The 8,169-nt window shown below is 46.6% G+C and overlaps 1 pseudogene across 1 annotated transcript; it reads right to left on the bottom strand.

Moving 5' to 3' along the window:
* Positions 1 to 293: 293 nt before the first annotated feature.
* LOC308419241 (D-3-phosphoglycerate dehydrogenase-like) lies at positions 294 to 1,879 on the bottom strand (annotated as a pseudogene). The gene has a single exon. The product of its transcript is annotated as a D-3-phosphoglycerate dehydrogenase-like (transcript).
* Between the last annotated feature and the right edge of the window lie 6,290 nt (positions 1,880 to 8,169).

The following is an 8,169-nucleotide window of genomic DNA, read 5'->3' as shown; positions in this document are numbered from 1 at the left end:
AAGAGAATTTCTCATATATACCACATAGTTGAGTCCTATTTTGAATCCACTCTGCAAATCTGTTTTTTATTTGCTTCCTTGAGATTACTTGGTTTTAATGTCATTGCTAGCGTGTCAGGGCTTCCAGCTGTGCTGTTCCATTCATTTTCATTCCTCTCTCTCTCTCTCTCTCTCTCTCTCTCTCTCTCTCTCTCTCTCTCTCTCTCTCGTTCTGTGATCTCCTCTCCCTACAGGTCATAGTGAGCAGGTTTCTTGAGAAGAGCCTGAAGAACTGGGACCACTGAACCCCAGGATCAGAACCAGAATTGGAAAGCCTCAGACACATGCTGTTTCCATGCTTCCAGGCTGGGCAGCAGGGAGGAGAGGCCCATGATGTGCTGGTCTCTCCATCAGATGCCTTGGAGGTTTGGTAGGACAGCAGCTGTGCACCTGCCTCTGCCAGCAGGCTGATCATAGTAGGCAGCATCACAGGACTGGAGGGCTGAGCCCGGAACATGAGCAGGGGCTTAGCCCCTGTGTGGTGGCACTTCTGGTCTGAAGACAGCTCTGTTGAGTACCTGCAACATTGGTGTGGTGCCCTGGATCAAGCCCACAGCTTGGTAGGGGCCACCTGCCAGGGTCACAGTCAGGAGGTATTCCCCACTGCCCTGCTCCCCTGGGACCACACATTGAAGCCAGCCTCTTTCACCAGTAGCTTAGCACTCACCAAATTCCCATCTGCCTGCTTTGTTGCTTCTCTCAGAAGGCCGACAATGACTGCAGGGCTCAGGCAGGTCCCAGCATTCTTCAGAGATGTTCCTTGTGTAACCACCTCGATGGTCCCTTTAGGGGAGCCAGCCCAGCCGCACATTAGCGTGCCCAATGCTTCTGCCAGACCAATCCAAGACTTGGTGTGTGGAGAGAAGGCACTGGTAAGGGCCTAAGCATTTACAACCCCTGTGAGAGATTTCCCCTTCACTATGTCCACAACCTGGACTGTGATTTCCTCCCCACAGCAGCTCTGGACCTCCTTAGTGCTGGCGCCCAGGTGGGGACAGCTGATGATGTTTTTGTGATCCACTAAGGCCCATCCATGGTGGCTCTTCTGTAAACACATCCAGTGCAGCACCAGCACACTGACCAGACCACAAGGCATGGAGCAGGGCACCTTCATCCACAATGCCTCCTCTCGAGCACAGATCACCACTCACACACCTTTCTTGCACTGAGCAAAGGTGTTGTCATTGAGCGAGCCTGTGGTGGAGCACAGGAGTGGGGTATAGCCAGTGATAAAATCCCAGAGAGCCCAGATCTCTGCTAGTGGCAGCTGTTGAACACCAAAGGAGGCAGCAACTTCTGGAGAAATGACGGGGTCATAGCCTACAGTCTTCATTCCAAAGGACTGCATTTGGGTGGCCACGTCTCTTCCTATTCTGCCTAGACCAAGAATTCCCAGTGTCTTCCCATTGAGTTCTGTCCCCATGAACTTCTTCTGGTCCCATTTACCATCTTTCATCGAAGCCATGGCCTGGGGAAATCTGCCTGGCCAGGCACATGATCGTTCCACAGGTGGGTTCTGAAGCACTGAAGCTGTTTCCATTGGGGGGTGTTCATGACTAGGATGCCCTTCCTCATGGCAGCCTCCAGATCCACATTGTCCACACCTGTACCAGCCCTGCCCACCACCTGGAGCCTCTCTACAGCACGTTGGTGACATCAGCAGTGACCTTAGTAGCTGACTGGATGGAAGGCCTTCAAAGTCCTGGAGTTCAGCTAGCAGCTTCTCCTTGCTCTTGTTCTGCTTCTCCACCACCTGCAGCCCTCCATCTTGCAGGATCTTCTGGAAGCAGGGGTTCAGGCTGTCACTGATGAGTACTTTGCACAGATTTTCAAAGGCCATCACTAGAGCCAGGCCTTGGAATCAGTTGCTCTGGTGGGCAGAAGCACTTAGTTCAGGAAACTGCCTGCAGGGCTGGCCCTCTGTTCTCTTTAGGGCTGCCGTCAGTTACTTGAACTTTCTTGTTCTGTTCAGCTTCCTGCTGCTTTTGAATACCTGTATAGTTTTTCCACAGATGGCCGTTCTTGCATGATATTACAATATAATGTATCACAGTCCTTGGCACCATTTGTGTACCAGACCAAGTGAAGGGTAAGCAATCTTCCCTTGCGAGACATTTGTCAACAAAGTGGCCTGGAGCTGCTACAGCCAGCCCAGGTGGAAGAAGGAAGCTCATCAAAATCCTGGCTCAGATGCTGAGACAGACGGCTTCACACTCCCTCAGAGACAAAATGCAAAGTCAGGACACACAGTGGACTTTTCCAGCAGCCAAAAGTGGCTTAGAAGAGCTGGAAAAGAAGTGGTCAGGTAAGCAAGGCTTCCTGCCTGCAACTTGACCTCCAGCCTTCCCCGCTCCATCACCAGGAGAATGCAGGCTTCCTTGCCAGCTTGCCCAGAAGTGGGGAGGGGGGAGGAAAGAAACAGCTGGAGTCCACTCAGTTATGTCATGATTTCCTCTATGGGTGCATAAAGCTTCTTGTATATTAAATAAATGCTTTCCCATGAACCACTTTAACTCTTTTGTTTCCTAAATGTTTCCTTAACAGCTGTGTGTGAATTATAATCAACATTCTAACAGATTTATTTATGTTCATTGGTGATTTTCCTGCATGTAGATCTGTGTGAGTGTGATGAATCCCCTGGAACTAGAGTCGCATTCAGTTGTGAGCTGCTGTGTGATTGCTGGGAATTGAACACAAGTCAGGTCTTCTGGAAGAGCATTCAGTGCCCTAAACCACTGAGCCATCTCCCCAGCGCCTATAACCAACATTGTAGTGTAAGAATGTAGTTCAGACTAATGCCAACTTAATTTTAATACTACATAGAACTTTGCTTCAATGCTGCCTCACTGTTTCCATCTCCTTTTGGACATGTCTTTGTTGTTGTGGACACCATGTCTGTATTTTTTTTTTTTTTTTTTGCATGCCTATTGACCTACTTCTATAGTTACTGCTTTCCAAGTTCTTTTAAATGAGAAAAACAAGGGAAACACAAAACATGAGCCTTTTTATTTACATTCTTCCGTGTTTGTATATTCATATATGTCTGTATGTTTGTTTATACGTCAATGTGTTTATGCTTTGTATGTCTGCATTTATGTATTGTGTTTTCATATGTTTGTATACATGTGTGTTTGTGTATTTTGTATGTCCTTTATCTTTTTTTTTTCATGTTTCTTTTGTGAGGCTGTGAGAAACTACCCTCATCTTCTATGACAAGCAGCCTTCCGTGCACAGTACCTAATTCACATGTGTCCAGAGTCTTGCAAGCTCACTGTCTTAGGTTGCCCTCCAAATGGGCCAGGAGTGCTTGATCTAGAGGTTATCACCCAGAAGCCACAGCGCAGCCTTGGCCGAGGGGCAAGCTTCCGCTATCTAGAAACTGGTGTTCTGTGAGCACACAGTCAGAAGGGACACAGAGAGAGCAGTGCGTGCAAGCACCCAGAGACCCAAGCCAGGGGACAGGAGAGACAGAGGGTGACACAAGCAACAGCCAGGCTACCCTGGTACCCAAGGTGTTATCTCCCTGGGAAGTTAGACTGCCACCTACAGGCCTTTCATTCCATCCTAAAGACTCCTTTTTTCTGATGAGTCCCAGCACTTCTGCTTATCCCGGGCTGCCCTGACCCTACCTCCATTTTTATTTATTTTTTACTTTGTTTTTTAAAATATTAGCGATCAGTTTTTTATTCATTCATTTATTTATTTATTAGCTTTGCATCCTGATAGCAGCCCCCTCCCTCCTATCTTCTCAGCCCCACCCTCACAAATCCCTCTCCCCTTCCCCCTCCCCTTCTCAGAGAAAGAACCTTCTCCCTTAGGTACCCACCCCGCCCTGGGACATCAAGTCGAAGTGTAGTTATCTCACGTGCCTCTCGCCTCCTTTTTGAAGTGCAAGTTTTCTGAATAGGAAATGTTTGGTTGGGGCTTTTTTTTCCTTTCTACAGCTTAGATATGTCATCTCACAGTCTCCGCCCCACCTGATAAGACAGCAGCTGTTAGCCAGGCTGTGTGAATACAGGATCAGCCACTTCCTACTGCTGCCCGTGTGTGTGTGTGTGTGTGTGTGTGTGTGTGTGTGTGTGTGTGTGTGTGTGTACACGGTTCATGTGGGGGGGAGGATGGTCTTCTGCAGTTATGATACTTGGAGTTTGTTGCATTTCTTTAATATGGACAAATATCCTTCGTCAAACTTGAGACGTTTCTAGGCGGTGTTCAACTGTCCTTCCTGTCCTTCACCTGCTGTCCTCCCAGGGCTCCCTTTATGCATATTTTGTAGTCTTGGTGGAATCTCCTGGATCTTTTGAGTTCAGTTCCTCTTTATTTAATTTTTTTCTCTACCCCTTAAAGGACACATTCCCAGGGGACATCTGCCTGTCACTCCTTGGGTCACTGTGGAGCCTCTCCTATGAACTTTCCATTTCATTTTGTCACTTTCAACTCAAGGACTCCTATGGGCTACTTTCCACAGTGACATTCTTTATTTAGTGAGACACATACCTGTGCTCTCCTCTTAGAGGTTTAAGCAATACCCCACTCTTGGTAGGGGAACGCCAAGGTGCTGAGGTGGGAGAGAGTGGGTGGGAGAGGGAGCACCTTCATGGAGGCAATGGGAGGGGGAGGGGATTGGGGCAAGGGGATAACATCCAAAATGTAAATACAGAGACTATCCAAAAAGAAAAAGAAAAGAAAAAAAAAAAAATAACTCTCAGTTCCTCCTGCACCATGCCTGCCCAGATGTTGTCGTTCTCCTACCTTGATGACAAGGGACTGAAACTCTGAACCTATAAGCCAGCCCCAAATAAATGTTGTCCTTATAAGAGATGCCTTGGTCATAGTGTGTGCTCATAGCAGTAAAACCCTAACTAATATGAAAGTTGGTACCAAGAGTAGGGTATTGCTGTGATAGGCCTGACCATACTTTTATTTGGAAGAACGTGAATTTGGAGACTTTGGATTTGGAAAACAGGGAAATCCTTTATATGGGGCTTAATGGGCAATCCTGGTAGGGATATGGAAGATTTGTCAGAGACTGATTTGAACTGTGCAGACCTGGTACAAGAGGTTTCAGTGGAGAATTTCAGTATGTGTCATAGAGACTGTTTCTGTGGTATTTTGGTGGAAAATGTGCCTCCTTTCTGCCATTGTCTGAAGAGTATGCCTGAAGCTAAGGTGAAGAGAATTGCTCTGAAAAAGGAAATCTCAAAACGACCTGGTTTAAATTCTGTTGTGTGGTTACTAAAGTTCACTCTTCTGAAGAGTGTTTTAATGAAAAGGAAAAATACAAAATACATGATTCAAGTATTAAAGGGCCACTAGGAAGTACAATGGAGCTGAATCCTACGTTCTAGGACTTAACAGACTAAGGGAGTAGGACTTTGGGGCAAGATCCCACCCAGCAAGTTTAGGCCCAGGCATGATGGTACACACCTTTAATCCCAGGAGGTAGGGAAATGCAGGTCCATCCACTGAGCAAGTTCTAGGACAGCCAAGCTTAGACAGGGAGGAAGTTGGAAAACAGAAAGCTGGTAATAAAAGGAAGGCTATGTTCCAGCCCCAGCAAATAGCAGGACTCAGCAGCTTTGTCCATGTGGCTCTAGCTATAAAGTCCAGAATAGTAGGAACTACTGGAACAATTGATGCTGGTTAGTTGGAGCTAAAAAATTAATGGTGATTAAAAAGAGACCAGTATCACTGAGGTGAAATCTTCTGGGAAGTGTTTTCTGAGAGCATTTCCCCAAGACACTGTGTTCCAGAGAGAGCCAAGGTAGTGCCTTATGCTGCACCTGCACTTGGTAATGTGTAAGAGTCACCCAGGTGGTACTGTTTTGGAGATATGAAGAGGTCATGAAGAGCAGCGGAGGCTCAGCACTGTGAGAGGCCAGGGAAGGCCATTGGTGAAGGTGCAGCTTCAGTTGCAGTTGACGGCTCAGGACTGAAGGGGTCACGTAAAGAAGTTGAGGCTTGGCACCATGAAGATAGCCTATGAGAGGCTATTATTAGTGAAGCCTAGTTGTAGTGGGAGACCCCAGTGTACTGGAGAAGTCAGTACCATGGGATGATCACCAAGAACAGCAGCAGCAGTGGGGTAGAATCAACCAGAGCCTAGAGATCTACAGAGGGCAGAGCCAGAGAAGTGATGCAAGCCCATTAGAGGAGCCCAGAAGATTGTGTGTGGATCCCATACCCTGGAACAAGAAGCTGTAACATTGAGATTGCCTTGGAGACACCAAGATGTTCAAGATGTGAGAGCCAAGGTATATCTGCTGAGGAAAGCTGCTAACAGGGAGTGGAACCAGCCCAGGAGAAAGAAGTTTGTTGCTGTCAAAAAAGATGAAAAAGGAGTTGGAGATCTAAAACCGCCTTGAAATCAGACATGGAGATGCAGAGTTTGGAGTTTGCCCAGCTGAACCAACCCCAATTAAATGTTGTTCTTGCTCATGATGTCTGTGTGTGTGTGTGTGTGTGTGTGTGTGTGTGTGTGTGTGTGTGTGTTCAGAGACATTCTGGATAGGAGGACAATGCTGCTCCCAGAAGACATTGGTTAGTTAATGAAATTTTCAGTGCCTGGTGTGAGGTTCCAAAGCACCCAAAAAACATAGTCTATTGCCATTGCTCTTGGTTGTTCTCTATAACTAAATGGTAAGATCTATTACTAAAAAACATCATTATCTACTTTTATTACAGGACATGGAGAGATCAGTGTCAGCTGTTAGAAAATTCCCCCTGCAGGATCCTTTCACAGTGCTGGAAGATGTAATGCAAGCTGCTTGTTAAGAGAGACATCAATAGTCTTACAGTCTATAGGACCCTGTGTTCTGCAAGTTGTGACCACTCATGAAAGCGTGGCATGGTGGGTGAGCAACTATTTTCTGATTGGATCTGAGGCCTGTTGTCAAGGAGGTGAATTTGATGCCTGATTCTGAAAACCCAGTCAACTGGGTTGATCCTCTAACTGGGGAGATCATAAGCCATAAAGCTGAAACTTCCTGATGTTCTTTTGCTGCATGGCCATGTTGGCCATGTTGTCGAACTAGCTCTTCAACACTTGTGTTTACTCTCGGGTTTGTGCTGCTCCCCAGGCTGACTCAGAAATCTCTTTTTGGCAGTGTGTTGGATGGTTTTAAGTTAACTTGACACAGAGTCATTTGGGAAGAGGACCCCTCAATTAAGAAAATACCCCAAAAGTGGGGGGGGGCTGGAGGGATGGCTCAGTGGTTAAGAACACTGACTGCTCTTCCAGAGGTCCTGAGTTCAATTCCCAGCAACCACATGGTGGCTCACAACCATTTGTAATGAGATCTAATGCCCTCTTCTGGTGTGTCTGAAGACAGCTACATTGTACTCATACATAAAATAAATAAATCTTTACAAAAAAAAAAAAAGAAGAAAAGAAGAAGAAAAAAATGCCCCCCCACCAGATTAAGCTGTGGACAAGCCTGTGGTGTACTTCTTAATTAGTGGTCATTGCAGAAGGGCCCAGTCCACTGTGGGTGGTGCCACCTCTAGACAGGTTGTCCTGGATGCTGTAAGAAAGCAGGCTGAGCATACCAGTAAGCAGTACTGCACTGGGGCCCTGCTCTGCTTAAGTTTCTGCTCCATCTTCCCAAATTGGACTATTATGCTTACCTGAAAATATAAAAGGAAATAAACCCTTTCCTCCCCAAGTTGCTTTTAGTCATGGTCTTTATCACAGAAATAGAAACCCTAACAAAGGTAAAAAAAAAAACAAAAAAAATAAACAAAAAAAAACTTGTTCAAGAATTGTTGAGTGTGAGTGCTCAGCTGTAGGGGGCATTCATGCTCACACATGTAGCTAGAAGGTGAGGATAGCTGTGCCTGCCTGTAAAGACCTGCCTGAGGCTAAGCATCAGCAATTCAGCATGGATGGGGGAGGGGCTTCAGAACCCCACCCACCCCCAGGTGGGGAACTATTGGTGGGTGATGGTTGGTGAGGATGGGAAAGCCACCTTGTCTTAGGGTTGTGGCTGCTGGTAGATTACCCATGCCCTGTTAGAGAAACCCACGCCACACCCATTCACCCCAGTCACATACAGTCAGCAGTAACTGGACCCAATGAGGTTATTAATGAATTACAATAATTTTTAAAGGAGTGAGGTGTGTTCATAGATC

Source organism: Micromys minutus (genome assembly GCF_963924665.1).
Source record: "Micromys minutus genome assembly, chromosome: 3".
NCBI lineage: Eukaryota > Metazoa > Chordata > Mammalia > Rodentia > Muridae > Micromys > Micromys minutus.
This window is presented reverse-complemented; position numbering and strand designations above follow the sequence as displayed.